The sequence below is a fragment of the Kogia breviceps genome, chromosome 2, assembly GCF_026419965.1.
Source record: "Kogia breviceps isolate mKogBre1 chromosome 2, mKogBre1 haplotype 1, whole genome shotgun sequence".
NCBI lineage: Eukaryota > Metazoa > Chordata > Mammalia > Artiodactyla > Physeteridae > Kogia > Kogia breviceps.
Window position 1 is genome coordinate 98,087,387 of NC_081311.1, and position 22,371 is coordinate 98,109,757.

General features: G+C 36.8%; 2 pseudogenes; both read left to right on the top strand.

Moving 5' to 3' along the window:
- Positions 1-3,991: 3,991 nt before the first annotated feature.
- On the top strand, positions 3,992-5,173 carry LOC131750185 (small ribosomal subunit protein mS31 pseudogene; annotated as a pseudogene).
- Positions 5,174-14,604: 9,431 nt separating this feature from the next.
- LOC131750369 (small ribosomal subunit protein uS10-like) lies at positions 14,605-16,819 on the top strand (annotated as a pseudogene).
- Positions 16,820-22,371: the final 5,552 nt, after the last annotated feature.

Genomic DNA, 22,371 nt, shown 5'->3' on the forward strand with positions numbered 1-22,371 from the left:
TTTCAGATATTCTGATTTAATCAACAGAAAGAAATATGTCAGAAGACCCAAACCTGAAGTATGCCTGTGTAAGAACTACTACAACATATGCATGTCATATTTAGTTATGCACTGCTTCAGAATAGACAGCTGTTAAAGCAAAACAAAACAGTGACTGCCATAACTCAGCAATGATCAACATGTATGAAATAAGTTAATATTTTTGCAAAAATTTTTAGTTTTTCTTGTGTACATTGGGTGTTTCAAGTATCAATTCTTTAATAGTACTGTATCTTATGTTAAAAAATATTGAGTTCCTATCGGGTGCCATTCATTATGCTGAATGCTTAGAGTGCAAAAATGAGTAAGTCTTCATTATTGTTCTCGAAACAAATCCAGAGCAGTGGGAAAGACAGGTGGGAAAGATAAAATTTCAGAAGGATATCTTTATATCTTAATGATAAAAGGAGCCTGGGGCAGCAAACAGCGGTTAGGTATCTATTCTTGAAGGACATGAGCTGTGAGATGTGTTGGGGGTGGGGGGTGGGGGAGGGAAGGAAGTCAGAGTTAACAAGATCGAGAAAGAGGAAGGGGACAAGGGAGTTGATGGGGTCCCACAGGGAGGAAATAGAATGAAGGAAGTCATATATGGAAGTAACACTATACTATTAATTTTCAAAAGGTAATTTTATTGAGCACTTTCCTTGAGGCAAATGTTAAGTTCTTTAGATACATCATTTTAAAACAATCCTGAGAAGCAGAGACAATTTCCCTCTGCATTATGTGTGAGAAATAAAAACAGCTCAGTATTTGGTAAAAGGTTAAGTGTGAGGCATACAGTGCTATGAACGTGAAGCTAGAGATAGACAGGGAACAGGATCTCATCTTTTGAGTTAAGAAATCTAACTTTTTCCCCATGGATGATAAAATATTTTTGCAGAGTTTTCAGCAGAGAATTGGGATATTTACTGAACATTTGAGGTAGGTTACTCTGGCCACTTCATGGAGGGCGGGTTCAGGGGGCAAACGTGAAGGTAGAGACACATGCTTGGAAATTAAACTATAAAACAAGGGATTCTCAGAATAAGCACCTGGAACAGAGTGGGAACAGGGATCTTTACTTCAAGTCTCAGTAAATCACTTCCTTGCTGGTCCTAACCCAATAGTAGTGACAGCATTGAATAAGGGATGGGGCTCCAGCTCCAAAGATAGACAGATAGATAGATAGATAGATAGGTAGATGAGAGATCACACATTATTTGCTCTCTTCTTAGCATAATTAGATGTGATTAACATTCAAATTAGTAGACTAAGTAAAACAAATTGCTCTCCTCAATGTACGTGGGCCTCATCCAAACCATTGAAAGCCTGGCTAGAATAAAAAGGCTGAGTAAGAAAGAATTTGCTTTCTCTGGCTGACTGATTCCAAGATAATGTATTGGTCTTCTGTCTTCAAACTCAGACTAGAACCTATACCATCAGCTCTTCTGGGTCTCCAGCTTGCCAACTGCAGATCTTGGGACGTCTCAGCCTCCAAAATCACATGATCCAATTCCTTATAATATGTATACAAATAAATGATAAATATATAATAAATAAATAAATTGATATATATCCTAAATAGGAACATATATAGTAAGATAATATATAATACTTATACAATAATAATATAAATAATAATATATATCCCATTGGTACTGGTTCTCTGAAAAACACTGACTAATATAATTACAACACTTATTATGTAAAATTGAAAAATTAGGAAAAAATGACTATTTACTTAATAATATGAAATAAATACCAGAACAAAAAGCTGAGTTCAAAGACAGAGAAGGGAAATTAGGAATAGGAACTGAAAGAGTAAGGGGAACTACATTTTTCAATATAAATCTTGATAAATTATTTGGTATTTTATACTGTTTACAAATCTTTCTATAAAAATAAAACTACTACTGACCCAAGATAAAAGATATTATAAAAATTGAGGTAAACCATACTTTTAGACTGTATGACCTTAGAAAAAAGGAGAGGAATATGGAATATATTTTTAGAACTCATAATAAAAGATGTTTTCTTTGAAATAAGAGAATAAAACCACATTAAAAAAATAAGCTAAAATGAAAAGCACTGACAACATCAACAATAAAACAAACAAACAAAACATATTTTTGCTTGGTCTTCATGACCAAGAGTCTGAATTAATTGGCAATTAACATGGTTTTAAAGTTCATTGACTTTAATTTGAAGCCAGTTTTTGGAACCACTGCAGTAGATAAGTTTAGCACAAGCAGAAACTTCATTACACATGAAAGATGCTCAACATCACTAAGTATCAGAGAAATGCAAATGAAAACTACAATGAGGTATCACCTCACACGGGTCAGAATGGCCATCATCAAAAAATCCACAAACAATAAATGCTACAGAGGGTGTGGAGAAAAGGGAACCCTCATGCATTGTTGGTGGGAATGTAAATTGATACTATGGAGAACAGTATGGAGATTCCTTAGAAAACTAAAAATAAGACTACCATATGACCCAGCAATCCCACTACTGGGCATATACCCAGAGAAAACCATAACTCGAAAAGATACATGCACCCCAGTGTTCATTGCAGCATTATTTACAATAGCCAGGACATGGAAGTAACCTAAATGCCCATCAACAGAGGAATGGATAAAAAAGATGCGGTACCTATACACAATGGGATATTACTCAGCCATAAAAAAGGAATGAAATTAGGTCATTTGCAGAGACATTGATGGACCTAGAGACTGTCACACAGAGTGAGGTAAGTCAGAAAGAAAAACAAATATCATATATTAAGGTATATATGTGGAATCTGAAAGAATTGGTATATATGATCTTATTTACAAAGCAGAAATAGAGACACAGACGTAGAGAACAAATGTATGTATACCAAGGGGGAAAGTGGTGGGATGGGATGGATTGGGAGAGATTGGCATTGACATATATACACTATTGATACTATGTATAAAATAGATAACTAATGAGAACCTACTGTGTTGCACAGGGAACTCTACTCAGTACTCTGTGGTGACCTAAATGAGAAAGAAATGCAAAAAAGAGTGGATATATGTATACATATAGCTGATTCACTTTGCTGTACACTATGAACTAACACAATATTGTAAAGTAACTATACTCTAATATAAAATGTATTTCTATAAAACAACAATTAAAAATTGAAATTAGAAAAAAACAAAACGATTTACCTATTATTCCATGTGCTTTCTGTTTAAAAATCACCAGTTGGTTAGGCACGTGTGTGCAGAAACAATTCTGATTAACTTAGAAAAGGAGGGAAAAGTTACTGAAAGAATTTAGTATGGCACAAATAAAGGAAAGCAGTGTAATCAGGTAATACAGAGGACAGGACACAAGGCATCTTCTGGGACCAAGGCAGCTGAACTGATTGGACTTTTCAGGCCACTATTATTGGGATAAATGAGCTCCGAACATTTTGTTATTCTTATCATGCTGCTCAAGATTCAAATTCCCAACAGGAAGCGTCTGATTGGCCTAGTGAGTCACATTCCTCTTAATTAGAAAAGGGTAGAATCAAGAGAGTATGAGGGGCTACCCTGGTGGCGCAGTGGTTGAGAGTCTGCCTGCCGATGCAGGGGACGCGGGTTCGTGCCCCGGTCCGGGAAGATCCCACATGCCGCGGAGCGGCTGGGCCCGTGAACCATGGCCGCTGAGCCTGCGCGTCCGGAGCCTGTGCTCCGCAACGGGAGAGGCCCCAGTACCGAAAAAAAAAACAAAAAAAGGCATGAGAAACAAAGGGTAGTTTTCCAAAGGGAACTCACCATTTCATTGCCAATGAAGAGGAGATAGATGATGAACAGTCAAAAGCAATAGATATCAAATCAAACTTCCATTTCCTTATATTCATCCCCATATTACTATGAGCAATACTGCTTTAAAAATATCCAATATTTAGAGGACGCGTCGTCGCCCCTGTGTGCCCAGTCCTGTTTGTTTCTCCGCGATGTTTCCGAGGTTCTTGGCTCTCCTGCCTCTTTGCCCCCTTTCCCGCCTCCCTTTGGGCTCTGGGGCCCCAGAGGTATCGGCGGCCGCCATCGTGCTACTGGCGTCTCTGCGTGGAACGGTCAGAACAAAAAATAATATCCAAAGATGCTTTGGCACTAACAGCGTGATCTATAGCAAGAAAGATGGGCAGTCTGTTCCAACCCATGAGATTTCCAAGGAGACAGAGAGCCAACACAGTGTAAAGGAGAACACGTAAAAAGACGTAAAATATTCTTAAGGGAATGAAAGCTGAATTAAGCACAGTAAATGTACAAACAACAGAGCCACCCAACAGAAGACAACTTAAAAGTTTGGAGGCTTCAATTGGCAGACTTCAGAAAGCTCCAGAAGATGCCCCCCAAAAGAGAAGTGAGTCCCTGAGCCCGGAGTTGGTGGGGGATGCATCCTCGGTTGCAGACTCTCTCCCTTTTGTCAAGCAGATGACCAAGTCAGAGCTGCTCAAGCAGCTCCAGCAGCACGAGGAAGATTCGAGGGCACAGAAAGATGGAGAGAGACCTAAAATTAGTTTCACTAACATCATATCAGATATGAAAGCTGCCAGATCTGCCACAGCGAGAGTTAGCACAAGACCAGCGCATCAGATTCAGTTTGATGAAGGGACTGAGCATTTTGTTGACCAAGAGAAGGCTGCTCTGATCTGAGAAAAAGTTTTAGGAAAAATATATTCAAGGGGAAGAGGCTTAATATTTTGAGCTTAAGGCAGTTACTGAAGAGGCACCTGATACAGAGGCAGCACCTTCTCTTTGGGATGTAGAATTTTCTAAGCAGTTAGCGGCAGTCAATGAACAACCCTTTCAGAATGGTTTTGAAGAGATGATCCAGTTGACAAAAGAGGGGAAATTGTGAGAGTTCCCAACTAACAACGAAGCAGGTTTTGATGATGATGGTTCAGAATTTAATGAACATATATTTCTGGATAAATACCTGGGGGATTTTCCAAAACAAGGACCAATTCGCCACTTTATGGAGTTGATGAGCTGTGGCCTTTCCAAAAACCCATATCTGAGTGTTAAACAGAAGGTTGAACATATAGAGTGGTTTAGAAATTATTTTAATGAAAAACGGAAAAAAAAAAGAAAAACGGGACATTCTAAAAGAAAGCGGCATACAGTTCAATTGAAGACCATGGAAATGTTTATTTCAAGCTGTTGGAGATTCATATTACAATTAAAAATTTTACTAGAAAAAAAATCCAATATTTAAAAGTTCAAGCTTACATATCATCAGACAACAACTACATCCATTAACAACTATTGCACAATTCCTTTAATGAAAAATCCACTGAATTGCGTTACAAATATAATTCTATTAATAAATATAACTTCACAAACATGCTCTAGTTGTCCATCAGTTCTGTAGAAAAGAACGTATAACTCTATTTTGCTTGGAACCTTCAGCATCTCTTTTATTTTCAATAGTATTATGTTACCTTTTATTTTTTATTTATTTATTTATTTTGCGGTATGCGGGCCTCTCACTGTTGTAGCCTCTCCCATTGCAGAGCACAGGCTCCGGACGCGCAGGCTCGGCGGCCATGGCTCACAGGCCCAGCCGCTCCACAGCATGTGGGATCTTCCCGGACCGGGGCACGAACCCGTGTCCCCTGCATCGGCAGGCGGACTCTCAACCACTGCGCCACCAGGGAAGCCCTATGTTACCTTTTAAATTCAATTCAGTGGAAATTTAAGTTGCCAATCAGACTCTGCTCTCCTAGAAGAGTTGATAAAGCATAAAAGAAACTTATGCTTGCTAAGGAGAGGTCTAGAGCTCTCTCCTCCCTAGTGCTTACTACTGGTGATAGAAGTTCTTTTGGAAACACATTATTTCAAAATTGTGTAGCTTGTTTCCTCTACACTTCCTTCAAAATACTTTTCTAGCTTTTCTGAGTATGCTTTTTCATTTTTTTTTCTTTTTCTTTTTTTTTTTTTTTTTTTTACTTCTAAGACACCTAAGAATATTTTGAAATAATTGGATACAAAAGTTGACTGTATGGGGACTTCCCTGGTGGTCCAGTGGTTAAGACTCCGTGTTTCCACTGCAGGAGCCGCAGGTTCTATCCCTGGTCTGGAAACTAAGATCCACATGCCCTGTGGTGTGGCCAAAGAAAAAAAAAAGTTGACTGTATGAACATATCTATTCCCAGAGCAGCTTCTACAGTTTTCTATCTATAAATGCTATGGTTTTTCATTAGATAATTGTAGGATTTAAGTACATTTACAAGCAATATTTAATATAAAATATATTAGAAGGTTTAGCGTAATATTTATTAAGAGAAAAGTAGATTATAGTTGTCTCCCAGAAAGACAAAGAGCTTGAATTAATCTTCGAAAAAAACATAGATCTCAGATCAGATGAGAAGTTTTCTTTTAGTAAATAAGGTTAAAATGGCTTTTCTAACAGCACAATGTTCATGTGATAGATGAATGTATCATTTACTAAAAAAAGACATTAAAAAAGGGCTTATCCCAAAAGATTTATTTCTTTGATCTGGCTAATCAAATGAAGAAAAGAAGGAGTTTGTATATGTAGACCGCAGCCAAGAAACTTCTCAAAGGACTGACTCAAACATCTAGTTTGACCATCATCATAAACCTTCAAAGTAGAGATATAATGACATTTGATAAGTGAGAAATGAAGGCTAAGAGGACCTCTACTTTTATACTAGTTAGTTTGGAATTATCTACCTACTGAGGATGATCAGAAATGCTTGATAAAAAGTAAAAAATATCCTGAGAGCTTACAAGATTGTGAAACATTCTTAGAATAAGATCCAAAAGAAAATGGAAATTCAGAGAAATAAAACTGAGAAGCATTCTTTCTAGGGGATTTTTTAACTGAGTAAAGGAAAGTCAATGCCTGAGAAGTGTATCAGAGGTATTAACAGCCTTGTAGGGCCTGGATGAAAAAATGTACATTGGGTTCTTAAAAGCTACATCCCCAAATTATGGTTTAATTGGAAGTAGTTCAGACTTAGTGGCTGTAAAGCAATTTCAAATCATTTCAAAACCTGGAGTTGAATGAATTGATTTAGATTGCCATTGTTTCCAGGCACCTTGCAAGAGGAAAAGTAAATCCTCTTTTCTACAAAAGAATTGCTACAAATAGTTTTTCAACTAAATGTCTGATTCACAATGCAAAAATAAGGTACACAGAAAGGAGAGAAAACCAGCAGAAAAAATAAAATAAAATGAATAAAATAAAATAACAAAGGCACCAAAAAACATTCCAGAAAAAAAATTACCATGAAGACAACATGATTAACAAAGTTGACAAAATTTACACATATAGAATGACATACCCCCAAATTGGTAAATAATCTTTTTTCATACCAAGCACACACAGAACATTTACAAAAAAATGACTATATACTGATTTTGTTGGAAACCCCCAACACCACCTCCAGGTTTGATAATTTACAAGGAGGACTCACAGAACTCAGTATATGGTTGTACTCATGGCTACGATTTATTACAGCAATAGATACTATTCTGGGCTTAAAATCGTGCCTCTCCCACGATTTCCCGAATTCATATATGGAAGTCCTAATGGAGACAGAGCCTTTAAAAAGGGATAAAGTTAAAATGAGGCCATTAGAATGGGTCTGAATCCAATATGACTGGTGTCTTTATAAGTGGAGATTTGGGCACACAGAGAGACGCTGGGGGCACATGAACAGAGAAATAACCATGTGAAGAGGCAGAAAATGGGTGGCCATCTGCAACCCAGGGAGAGAGGCCCCAGGAGGAAGCAACCCTATCAACATGTCAATCCAGAATTTCCAGAATCCAGAACTTTGAGAAAGTAAATTTCTGTTGTTTAAGCCACCCTGTCTGTGGTATTTTGTTACACAGCTCTGATAAACAAATACAGATATCAAGAAAATCAGCAAAGGGAAAAGCCACATGTAGTAAAGTATCAAGGAAATCAGGCATAAGCTTCCAAAAGCCCTCTCCCAGTAGACACATAATTTCTCTAGCAGTGAGTTACGACAACATGTGTAAAACGCTGTCACTAGTCTCATTAAAGACTCAGTGGCCAAGGGTTTTATTGGGAGTTGGTTATGCCTGCACCCTCTGGCTATCACGTATCAAAATTACAGACTCCAAGAAGGAAAGCAGGTGTTCAGCATAAAACATATCGTTGTACAAACAATTTAGGCACAGTAAACCACTTTTACCAGTTCTGGGGATAACTGGAACCCCCTTGAAACCTAAGTTAACAGACCCCAGCCCAGGCCCAACCTTGCAAGCAGGCTTTACTAAGGATAGCAGTTTCAGCCATCTTATTTCAACTTTTTTTCTGCACGGTCCACTTCTTGCCCTCTGGTCAAGGCATATTTACAACAAAATTATTATCAGGAAAACCCACCAAATTGCAGTGTTATCTCAGTGGTAACCTTTAGGGGTCATGAATTTATTTAGTTAAAACAAATTCCATTTACCATAAAAGTCTATCTTAAAAAACAAGTGCCTTCCTCCTTACCCTTTTGACCTGGCCCACGGCATCCATTTAGGCACAGCAGAATTCTGGTCTGTAAGTTCAAGTCGGCCTGAATGCCTTCCAGGGGTAAGGCAGTGTCTTGACAGGATACACGCATAAAAAGTATAATCCCAGATGGCACATGCAGAACATTATAATATAATAAAGAACGTATCATTGTTAGGGACCTGCAAACAGGATCTACATTAATTAGGCAGTAGAAGTTAATAGTGCCCTTGATGTCACCTCCCACCCTGGGGCCTATTGCCCTAGGGTTCTAAGTCCCGTCCACTTAACTCAGTTCAGTTCTTGGTTTCAAACGAACAGCCTGAGACTGTCAATTCCAAATAGTTTTGCTTGTCCCTCACACCAGTTCATCCTCATCGCAAATGTGAATAGCATCTGGAGGTGTTCTGCATGGAAAGTGCCGAGGCCACCCTCTGCTGTCTCAGAGACAGGTGTGATCATAGGCCCAGCAGTAAGATTGATTCAAAATGCTCACAGCAGCTTGGAAAGTCAACACTGGGGGTTTTTCTCTTTGCTTTGGTAGGAGGAAAAAGCTTCCAGGAACAGTTTTGAAAAATAAAGATCATTAATCCCCTCTTCATTCCCCATGCCTGCCCAGATACCAGGGTTTTGTTTTACTCTGTTAGTAAAAAGTAAGGGTATCTCATTCAGCAATCATAACTTTATACTTTTTCAATTAGCCCTGTCGCCCAAATCATTCATATAGAAGAGTTGTATGCAAGAGAGTCCAAGCTTTTTCTCCAGTTAAAGAAAGACAAAATAAAACACAAACAAACAAAAAGCAAGTCTTGTATACAACTTAATCAGAAAGACACTTCATGTTTAGAAATTAGAACAAAATCCTGAGTTTTCAAAAATTTTTGAAATGAATTTGTACACCCTCCGTCCCTTTCATTTTGATCATTTACCTCGTGAGCAAACCAAACACGATTGCTTTTTCTGGAAATAGCCGCGTTTAGTAATAAAATTGCTTACTGAGTTGCAGCACCAGGAGAAAGTTGAGGGAAGTGGACTCAAGCTATCGGTTTATGAACGCAAGCTATAACTAATCAGGAAAGCCAAACACAGGTCAACAGCAGTAAACATTCCCCAGTGGGTCAAGAGTCTCATCTGTTGGACATGGGTGGAGGGTTCACCATCCCCATGATGTGTCCTCTTCCCAACTTTCAGCCTTTGGCAGAGATCACAAGTTAGGAATGCAATCAGTCTCAGAAATATAAAATTGGTCCAGAGCTCAGATAGGCCCATCAGAGAGTAAGTCCTTTTCTGTGGGCATTTGTATGTGACACAGATGTTTCAGTCGGCATCAAGGATATTTTCATAGTTTATGATCCCACAGAGGGAGATCCTAAACCTGCAGCAATCTTGGAATCTGAGTTCTGTTTATGAGAGAACTATGCCTGCCTCATTTTAATATAGCACACGCTGAGGCCTAAACAGCCCATAACAGGCAATATTAGGTTTTAGCTTGGAGTTAGATCCAGGTAATGAGTATCTGAATTCAGATTCTAAAAAAAGTCAGTGGCTTTTCGTTAGCAGCAGCAAAGCCAAAATTCAATAGGACCAGACAGCTGGATTCCAACTCCAAGTGACAAGCAGAGATTTCCTGAGCTTTTTTTGTCTTGTAAGTCTCAGTGTCCAAACTGATCCACTCAAAAATATGCACATTAGGCTAGAAAAGTATCTGCCTCTAAGGGTCAGATATGTTATTTTATAAGAGCTCATAAGCAATTAAAAACTGTTTTTACAACATCAAAATTGTATCTCCAACTGGAGATTGACTCTCTGTTCATGTCCCTCCCTTTATTCAGGGGCTCTAATAATAGGCAAAAATCAGAATCAGAGACATCAGTTACAAAGCCATATTTTTAAGATACTTCAAGAATCTCAATTCCAACCAACCCACCCATGATAAAAAGCAAGGAATCTGTATCCTAAGAGCACATTTTCTTTCCCTGATTGTGATGCTCCTTCTAGGATTTGTGAAATTACAAACATTTACAAAAATTTTATTATATATGCAGATGCAATAATCACAAAGCACGAAGCCAATTAAAAATCTCTTTATATGCTATTGTAAATTTATTATAACTTCTATCAGTAAATTCCACCTTTACAGGTTTAAGTTCACGGTTTCTGGGGGAGCTCCAGCTGCAATGCACAGCGGGGGCAGGAGGTCTGCAGCAGTTGAAGAAGCAGTTAGGATGAAGAAATGGCAAGAGTATTCTTCCTTTTATCCCCCCTGTGGTTTATCTAAAGCTTTGATCCAATTCTGGTAACTGATTTAATCTTTTTCTCCCACTTGGAGGAGAGAAAATATAAACTTTTAACATTTCTGGGCTATCTAAAGCTCACATTTGGGAACGTTTGGTCTCTGTTTCTCCTTCCACTGGGAAGAGAGACAACAACCAAAGACCTTAGCGGACTGCATTCTTTTCTCCTCACTGTAGTTGGATTACCAAAAATAACCAGAGAATCCAGCAAGCTGATTCTCCTGGAGTAGATAAATCATTTTTAAATTCCATGTGTAACTTTTACCTTTCACAATAGACAGCAATTCAGCTGCTCTTTCATACCATGGCTGACTTATAGACACCCAACAAGTAGAGGTTTATCCTTCTCCACCCTTTGAACTTGCCTTTTCCCAAACAATGTTTTTGTCATATTTCAGTGGGTCAAGGTCATGCTAGCACATCCCACTTCTAACACCAACTATGTCAGGGTAGGACTCACAGGAATCAGTATAGTCTTACTCATGACTATGATTTATTACAGCAAAAGGATACAAAGCAAAATTAACAAAGGGAAAATGTGAAGACGTCAAGTCTGGAGGAAACCAGGTTCATGCTTTTCTCAGTCCTCTCAGTTACATCAGGTACTATTACTGTCAATTTCTTTTTCTACAGTATTTAATTAATCCAAGCTTACTCCTTTTACTATAGACATTGTACCTTTTATGCTTGCAGTTGTTTATTTCTATTTTTGTTTCTGTTTCCATGACTGCGCATTTTTATTTTTATCTGTGTCTAAAACTCTATTGCATAAATCTGCTCATTTCTATACCTCTGGTACCTAGAATAGTGCTCCACTTAATAGATACCTAATAGATTAATAAATATTTTACTGAATAATGAGTTATAGCTGTCCTGTATATTTCCCTTCAAGTGGGGTCAGGTATTTGAATATCTCCTTATCCTGGAAACAGGCTATCTTCATAAGAAAGTGAAGAAGAAATATCCTCTAGCCTCAGCATCACATCACCACCATTTTAAAGATGCTGTCTTTACGCTTACTTCATGATGATTACTACACATACCTGCACTACCAAGAGCCTGTTTGATCATAGGGCTAAGCTTCCTGCACCTGGAGAAGGCTTTGTTCTTTAACAGTTTCATTCCCATTGTGAGTAACTCACTTATTTCTCTCGACTTCTTGGCATCTCTTGTTTTGTATTTGTATCACTGACTCCATAAACCTAAAATAAAAACAAGAAAACATTTATTCTCAGAAATATTCAGAATATTGCTTTCTTATTTTTAAAGTATACATTTGAGTATACACTAATGCAGCTATTCTTATTAAAACATCTGGCTAAAGAAGTAGATCTGTGAAGAGAGGCTTGGAAACAAAAAGGGCATTTCTGGGTTGTATAAGAAGTCATCACAGAGAAAGAGTAATTTTTATGTCTGTTTTCATACAAAATGAGGTACAATTTAGTATATAATATATCATTCCTCAACTCAAAGCCAAGGTTATGAAGAGGTGAGAAGTCATGGGGTTATAGGTATTTCAGGAAAAGGAATTTTCCTTGCTTTTTCTTTTACATAGAACATACACTTTTTTACCCTTTGTAACAGAGTATTACCCAAGGAGATTACCACACACCTCTCTTGCCAACCTGGATGTAGCGCTCTGAATAAACAGAGTACACTCTTTTCTCTGTATGCCTGGGAATTTCTTTGGGCTTTGTAGCCATTATCTTGCTACCAGTCAAGGGGTGGCCCCTTCACATAAAATTCTTGCCTTAAATTCTTCTTTCATTTTAGTTTTTCTCTTAGGACTTAATCCTTCTAAGCATCAAGAAGATTAGAGATTGCTACTCTTACTTTTTTTTTTTTCCTAGTAGGGAGGAAAAGGAACTAACATTGATGTCTTTTGTCGAAGGCTCATCTCAGGATGATTCTTCAGTAGTTCTCCTACATGTCAAATCTGCTCTGAATAGCCTCATATCCACCCACACCCAACTTATCTTACAAGTGGGTTTGGAAGAACAAGTAAAACTATGTATATGAAACTTCATAAACTACAAATGTTAATTGAATTAAATGATTGATTTTTGATTTTTGCATATGTGATTGTAGTATCTGAATACTGTTGATAAGTTTTTTAAAGCAAAAATATTCTTACAAAAACATTAGAAAATATAGAAGGTTGTCACTATTCAGGAAAATAAAAAACTACAAGAAATTTATTTAAAACAAAATTTAGTGCATAAAGGAACCAACTGAAAATGACATCAAGAACTTATTCCATTTCCAGAGGAAGTAAACAACATTTTGTATTAATAAAGAAATACTTATTGCATAGTCCCACCAAAACCCCCAAATCTAGAGGGGTAAAGAAAGCATGGCAAGTCCATAGGATCTATGATTGATCCCCTTGATATTCATATGCTGACGCTTTCACCCCCAATGTGATTATATTTGGAGATGTGGCCTTTAAGGGGTTAATTAAGATTAAATGAGGTCATATGAGTGGGGTCCTAATCTGATAAGACTTGTGTTCTTATAAAAAGAGGAAAATAAACCAGAGATGTATGGGCACAGAAAAAAGGCCATGTGAAGACACAGCAAGAAGGTGGCCGTCTGTAAGCTGAGAGAAGCTTCAGTAGAAATCAATCCTACTGGCACCTTGATCTTGAACTTCCAGCCCCAGAATTGTGAGAAAATAAATTTCTGTTATTTACCATTCTGTCTGTGGTACTTTCTTTTAGCAGCCCTAGCAAACTAATACAGGGTCCATAGGAAAGACCTCACTTAGATTTATCTTCAAATTCATGATTCAACTGATTTTAATTTTAAAGCAAGTGCTTTCAGAGGTTTCTCTCTGTCCAAGTCTGACTTATTTATATGGAACATATAAAAATCAACAATTAGTTCAGCATCTTCACCAGAAATAGAGAATACTCAATCATGTCAATGGAACTCTCTCCACATTTCTCAGATGTTAGCTCTCTTAAGAAGTAATATAGTTTAAATTCATTGATCCTTCATTATAAACCCTGGCTTAGTATGAAGAACAGGCTGATAGGTAGGAGCAACTAAGATGTTTTGTGGGGCAAAGTAGATATCATGAGTACTTAATTTTTGAGTTTATAAGGATAAATAAATAATAGAAGATATCAAGAAATATATTTGGAAATGGAAACACTGCATAATCTATAATCTTGCACATTCTGATGTATTCATAAGAATAAATACACAAATAAATGGAATGAAATAGAAAATTCAGAAAAAGTTATTTAAATTCATCCAAGAATAAATAAATTGGAGTAGAAAAAAATTTAAAGGGTATATGCTTTCATACTCAGAACACTTTTCCTGGAGATCACATCGAACCAGTCAGCTCTAAAAAATATATCTCTATGCTCACAATGTTCAAATCTCTATATCAAGCCTAGACTAGCCTTTTCAAACCCCAGTGTTTTCCTCAGGACATTATTTTACAAAAATTATGAGCTAATATTTAAAAAAACAAAGATCTCTATCTTACATGGCACATAAAAATAATGTTAGATGTATAAAAGAGTTGAACATAAGAAATAAAATGGGAAAAATAGGAAAAAAAAAGAAACTAAGCTGTGGAGATAAATCATGTGTGTTATGAATTACAGGTGAATTTGTCACCTCAGTGATGTGGGCACAGGTGATTTTTTACTTACTGCTCCCAGAAGTATGATACAGTCTCTCACTTTAGGATTAGTGATTAGCTAAAAGCAAAGAGTGGAAGGGCCATGGAAATATAAGATAAAAAATATAATTAAAAATGAAAGAAGCTCTTGGAGGAAGACGCTGTCGCCACTGCAGAGGAGTCTTGGGTCACACACTTCTGACCCTGACTCACCGCTCTTCACTTTTGCTGAGGAACAAGTCGGTCAGGAAGACGTGTTACAGCCATGGCTTTGAAAGAGAGCCGAACAAGTCTCTTTTGGAATTATGGTTTTCTCGGGGTATACGCCCAGGAGTGGGATTGCTGGGTCATATGGTAGTTCTATTTTTAGTTTTATAAGGAGCCTCCATACTGTTCTCCATAGTGGCTGTATCAATTTACATTCCCACCAACAGTGCTAGAGGGTTCCTTTTCCTCCACACCCTCTCCAGCATTTATTGTTTGTAGAGTTTTGGGTTTTTTTTAACATCTTTATTGGAGAAAAATTGCGTTACAATGGTGTGTTAGTTTCTGCTTTATAACAAAGTGAATCAGTTATACATATACATATGTCCCCATATCTCTTCCCTCTTGCATCTCCCTCCCTCCCTCCCACCCTCCCTATCCCACCCCTCTAGATGGTCACAAAGCACAAGCTAATCTCCCTGTGCTATGTGGCTGCTTCCCACTAGCTAGCTATTTTACATTTGGTAGTGTATATATGTCCATGCCACTCTCTCACTTTGTTCCAGCTTACCCTTCTGCCTCCCCATATCCTCAAGTCCTTTTTTTTAGATTCCATATATATGTGTCAGCATACCATATTTGTTTTTCTCTTTTTGACTTACTTCACCCTGTATGACAGTCTCTAGGTCCATCCACCTCACTACAAACAACTCAGTTTCATTCCTTTTTATGGCTGAGTAATATTCCATTGTATATATGTGCCATATCTTCTTTATCTATTCATCTGTTGATGGACACTTCAGTTGCTTTCATGTCCTGGTTATTGTAAATAGAGCTGCAATGAACATTTTGGTACATAACTCTTTTTGAATTATGGTTTTCTCATGGTATATGCCCAGTAGTGGGATTTCTGGGTTGTATGATAGTTCTATTTTTAGTTTTTTAAGGAATCTCCATACTGTTCTCCATAGTGGCTGTATCAATTTACATTCCCACCGACAGTGCGAGAGGGTTCCCTTTTCTCCATACCCTCTCCAGCATTTATTGTTTGTAGATTTTTTGAAGATGGCCATTCTGACCTGTGTGAGGTGATACCTCATTGTAGTTTTGATTTGCATTTCTCTAATGATTAGTGATGTTGAGCATCTTTTCATGTGCCTCTTGGCCATCTGTAAGTCATCTTTAGAGAAATGTCTATTTAGGTCTTCTGCTCATTTTTAAGTTAGATTCATTGCAGCTCTGTTTACAATAGGCAGGACATGGAAGCAACCTAAGTGTCCATCAGCAGATGAATGGATAAAGAAGATGTGGCACATATATACAATGGAATATTATTCAGCCATGAAAACAAATAAAATTGAGTTATTTGTAGTGAGGTGGATGGACCTACAGTCTGTCATACAGACTGAAGTAAGTCAGAAAAAGAAAAACAAATACCATATACTAATGCATATATATGGAATCTAAAAAAAAAAAAATGGTACTGATGAACCTAGTGGCAGGACAGGAGTAAAGATGTAGACATAGACAATGGACTTGCAGACACAGTGGGGGAGGGGGAAGCTGGGACGAAGTGAGAGGAGTAGTGACATATACACTACCAAATATAAAATAGATAGCTAGTGGGAAGCAGCTGCATAGCACAGGGAGATCAGCTTGGTGTTTCTCGACAACCTAGAGTGGTGGGATAGGTAGGGTGGGGGGGAAGCTCAAGAGGGAAACAATTATACTGCAAAAAAATAAAATAAAATTATACTCCAAAAAAATAAAATAAAATAAAAAAATAAAGATAGCAGAAAGAATCCAGTGGAGACACAGGTGGTGATTCACCAGATTAGAATCACCCTCACCAGCAGCAACATGATGTCTTTGGAGAGGGTGTGTGCTGATCTGATCATTGGTGCGAAGGAAAAGAATCTCAAAGTGAAAGGACCCGTTCAGATGCCTACCAAAACTCTGCGAATAACTACAGGGAAACTACAAGGAAAACTCCTTGTGGTGAAAGTTCTAAGACTTGGGATCGTTTTCAGATGAGGATCCACAAGTGACTCATTGACCTGCACATCCTTCTGAGATTGTCAAGCAGATCACTTCCATCAGTACTGAGCCAGGAATCGAGGTTGAAGTCACCATTGCAGATGCTTAAATCAACATTTTTAATAAATTGATAATCAGTTGTTAAATTTTGTTGACTTTTATTCATAATACTGACAGGTCCTAGGAATAGAGTTGTGCTATGGAATTCATTCCACCTTTTAAGCAGAATAATTAAAATTAGATGGATAGCCAAAAAAAGAAAGAAAGAAAGAAAAATATTAGGGACTTCCCTGGCTGTCCAGTGGTTAAGAATCCGCCTTCCAATGCAGGGGGTGTGGGTTTTATTCCTGGGTGGGGAGCTAAGATCCCACATGCCTTGTAGCCAAAAAAAAAAAAAAAAACCCCATAAAACAGAAGCAATATTGTAACAAATTTAGTAAAGACTTTAAAAATTGTCCACATCAAAAAACTCTTTAAAAAATATTGGATTCATTCAAACAAATAACCAATATCAAACAATTCATTAATTAGTATTTATCACATACTTACTCCATACCATTACACTGGTAATGATGTATTGAATAAGACAGACAATGGACCTGTTGTAATTGAGTTTACATTTTTAGGGTGAGGATAAGCAAAATGTGAAAGATGAAATTTATGAGTATAAACAGCAAAAAAGAAGGTAATTTGAAAAAAAAAATAACATATCTGAAAAAGTAGCACATTAAGCTATTCTTAACATTCTCATTACAGTGTGAATTAGATCTTTTAAATATTCTATTATTAAAGACACAGCTTTTGGGGAGGTTATAAGAGAAGGGAGAGATGTAGGTATCTTGAGAACCAATGGTATTATTGAATACTATCGAAGTCCAGATGGACAGAGAGGGTTTAAGAGGGAAGAGTTAAAACTATTTCACAAATAGGACTTTGGAGAAAAGGCCTAGGTTTGGGACGACAAGAACTTGGATTTTATCCATAAAATGTCACTCTAGCTGTATAACTTGGGGAACTTTCTTGGTTCTGCATGCGTCATTTAAACAAACAAACAAAAAGTTGATTCTCCTACCAATCACCTTTTCTGTAGGCACTGAATTAACATATAGAGAGCTTCCTACAGATATACGTCCTAAGGTCATAGAGTAGTTAATCAGTTATTTTCCAATTAGATAAAAGCTGGCTGCTACAATGACTATTATACCTTCACAGGGTTGTTATGATTTGATGTGATAGAATTCATATTAAGTGGCACAATAGAAGATAGTTTATATTTTTATATCTCACTAACTGCTCATTTTATGCAACTGTATAATTCCTTTAACTTCAAGAATATAAAGAAGCTGACTGTACTGTCTTCTTTTCCATCCTGTTTCCATACTAGAGAGGGGAATTTCTCATCATCCAGTTGTGTAATACATAATGTCATGCTGTTTCTACTTCCAGGAGGTTTCCTAAGTATCCATCAACTGCAGAACAAAGATGGAAAGGGAGAGAGATAGGGAGATAGAGAGTGAGAGAACACAGCATGATACCAGAAGGGAATTACCCATGAAACTACAGACCTTACTAGGTTATGAAAACCCAGGGTATTGGGATTTCCCTAGTGGTCCAGTGGTTAAGAGTCTGACTTCCAGTGCAGGGAATGCAGATTCGAGTCCCTGGTTGTGGAACTAAGATCCCACATGTCACGGGGCAACTAAGCCTGTGTGCTCTGGAGCCCGTGCACCACAACTACAGAAGCCCCACATGCCACAACTAGGATCTGATGCAGTCAAAAATAAAATAAATATTAAGAAATAACCCAGGGTATCAAATGACAGGTCCCAAAGAGAATTTGGATATGTCTGGAAGAAGGGTAGTTTGATAACATTGGGAATTTCTCTTGATAATTACATTTTTAAGTAAATAAATAAAGCTGATGCAGTCTTTGCAGAGTTTCTTAGGTAGCCAGCTTCCCTAGTACCTTCCAACACTGTTTAAAGTAACTAACTAGTTAACTAACAGCCTTTGTGGCTGCAAACAGATAGGTAAGAGAGGGAAAGGAATTAGAGTGGCGGTACTGCCAACTGAAGTTGGGTGATCAATAAGAAGATAGCTGCCATAATTGTAACATAAACCAATAGAGGAGAGCATAAAATAAAATTTGACTTATAGAGCATATTTATAAAATAAGATATATTCAAATATGGAATACATTGCCAAATACTGTAGTATTGTACTACACTCTATTAAGAAAAATGGGAAAGACAAAGAGAAATGGTTCATTGCTCTTAAGGAAGAAACTTTGAGGTAACAATAGCTATCAAGGTAAATTTAAATGGCTTGAGGAAAACTTCAAGGGAACATGTTCTAGAACATCTTGGAATAATTCAGAACTTACTTAGGTACACCTAAGTTATGTGGGAATAAAACCAAGGGTATTCATCTAAGTCAGGATGAATCCAGAACTTTTTTTTTGAGGTCTACTAAGATGGGTCCTGAAGAAAGTTTAGGATATAAGTGGACTGATTTAAGTCTAGCACAGTATCTTCCACTTGGAGTGTTCAACAATAACTTTTAAATGGGTGAAAAATGGGGAAATTTGCTGACTAAAGGTAAGAATATGGTCTTATGTGTCCAGATAACTTTTTTTTTTGTTGTTATTTTGTTGTTGTTGTTGTTTCTACTGTGACTTATGGGAGAGTGGCAATAAATAGAATTCTGGCTACTTTCAAGCCATATTGGATCATTCACAAGGCAGATGATTTTCATGCTGATCCTTCTATAAGGAAACATGATTATGAAAATAATGATGTTTAAAAAAAAAGAATAAAAAAGAAAGAAAGAATAGTTTAAGACACCATAGCAAGAGGTCCTAGGCTACGACAGCAACTCCATGGACAGTTATAGAACAATTACTTCTCAATATTTCATCATTGTCCCTTCAACCTCCAAGTGAAAAAAGAAGAAAATTAGAAAGCTTATCCCATTTATCAAGGAAACTTTATTGTCACCTTAGGCTAAAGTAATTTTATCCTCCTCAGAACACTGTAACACAATAAGCTGATTGCCTTCGAAGTACTTTTCTTATGCATATCAATTTAAACTGAATTCAGGAAAAAATTCCAAGGAATTCACCTTCAAACCTAAAAGTAAATTATATGTAGAATCATATACATATACATGTAACTATATCACATATAGTTATATGTAATATACATATATACTCATATATAATTTTATGAGATAAATTTAATCATATATGTAAAATTTGGGCAGAGGTGCAGGAAGTATGGGCAGGTAAGCATCAGGCATATTGCAAACGAATATTATTGTTCTTGACGTCATCATAATTTGAAGGATTTTAGTGAAAATAATCCAAGTTTTAATAGCTTGTTATGGGTATTATGTTTGATTTTATCTAAATCCTTACATAAGACTCACATGTCAGATACAATAGTTCTGATGAATAGAACTTAGATTTGCACCGCCATAAATAAACTACCTCTCTTTGAACATTTATCTTACTTCACATTATCTCTATTTGTATAGTATTGTCAACCAACACAGTATCCGTATCTCTAAGAGATGTTTATACTCCCATTCCCTTTAAATGTACTCAGCTGAGCCACAAGGCAGGCTAGAAGATGCCCTGGACTGCTGAAACTGCTTAGCTCCAATACACACACAGAAGCAGGGGTCATTCCCTTGGTCATTAAAAATATTGTCATTTGTTCCCTGGGGAAATTTAAACTTGTAAAGACATGTTACAATTGAGGAAATGCCAGTCTGTGTTCTATGTCTTTCCTTCCCTACTCCTCACATTTTCACTCTAATATGGGATTGGAAAAGTTCAATGCAAATCCATTAACACCTTGGAAAGCCTTTTTCTTTTCCTTCTCCCGTTCTCTAAACATTATAGTCATAAATTATTGTCTTGAATTTGTTCTTCTATGAAAATTTTTAAATAATTTTCTTTACCTTGCAATTTCTTCTGTTTATATGCACTTGGGAGAGTTTAATAAATATTTCTTTGCTATTCCTTGAATTAAATTGATCCCGGAGTACTGTTTAGGAGGTTATATTTATTCTTTACAGTTTTTCACGTTGAGTCCATAATATAAAGTGTTCTTAGGATCTCCTCTCTAGAATATCTAATTCTCTGAGCCTTTTGATCGCTATGTCCATATCTGTCACAGTGGTTAGGGAATTTCTGGTTTCCACTTGTTGGTTCTATTTCCAAGGATCTTTTCCGGAGGGTAAAATCCTATAAAATGGAAGACAGATACCCTATGAACAATCTCAACTTTATCCAATTTCATGTTTAAGCCCCTCGATCTAGAAATCTCAGAATCCATTCATGTAAATACACTCCCAATTCTTGCTTGTACTTAATGGCTAGTTCTGCAGGTCATTTAGTGTACAATCTTCTTCCTCCTTTCAAGGTCCAGCACTTATTTGACTCTATTATGTTGTTTTCATGATGTAATGGCCAAAAAGTAATTGAGAGCAGATTAATAGAGGTTTCTAATCATCTTCCAGCATGGGGATAACACTAGCCTTCAATAGGGAGGAGCGGGACAATAGTAAATGCCATGGGAACTCAAGATTTTTAAATGCGTCACCCCAGATGTCACTAAATTCAAATCTTAGAGTTTCCTTCCTTCCCAATCAGAGTCTTGACTTTGGGGTGGGAGACCTGCTTTGTTAACTATATCTACAGTATTCATTGTTCCCATGAACATCCATCAAGTTACATAGCCTTACAATTTCTCTTTTTTCAGTTAATCATAAGTATCTAAAGCATTTTACACCAGTGCATTTCCCTTTCACTGGTATACAACCCAGAACAGGAGAAAATTTGATAAGGCCATGAGACATAATTTTATATTTGAGAATTTGGGGGATTGGTATATCTATGCTTATCTCAGTTCTGCAGAACCATTGATGCTATGTCTCCCTGGAGAAAGAAACCTTAACTAAGATTTTTGTTCTTACCTAAAATGTTTCAAGTCCTCAATTATCTTCAGTAGCCTGATAGTCATATGATTAGGTGAACGTGTATTCCCTTATATTACTGCTAAGTTTTACTTCAACAGAAACCTTTTGAAAACCTTTGGATATGAACATTTTCGTACATAGAAATCTGCTGAGACTAATTATGCATTTAGCTTAATGATGCTTATTATCATTTAATTAAATGGGATTTAAAAATGGGGCAAGTACAGCAAACTGGAGACTAAACCAGTTTATTGAATTATCCTAGAAAATTCTTTTCAATATTTTTAATGATTAAACTCAAGTTAAATTGTAATGTGGAAGACATTTGTCACTAGCTTTTTTCTGTCTAGGTTTAAGAATTGTCCCTACTACTTGGATGATTCCACATCCTCAAATTTCTATATTTTGGTACATGGAATGATACTATTAATGTATTCTTAGTGACAAAAAGTAGTGGTAACCTTCTGGATTTCTTTTTGTATATTTTTTCAAAACAATAATTTAAGAAAAAAAGAAAAACCAACAATAACCAAAAACAAGCAAAAATACTTTTTTTATTGGTCAGCTATTGCTATATAATAAAGCACTGGAAACCTCAGTGACATACATTCTAACAGACCTTAGTGTGGGCTTCCAGAGAAGAAGGTGGAGAACAAGAAACAATATACATAGTATATT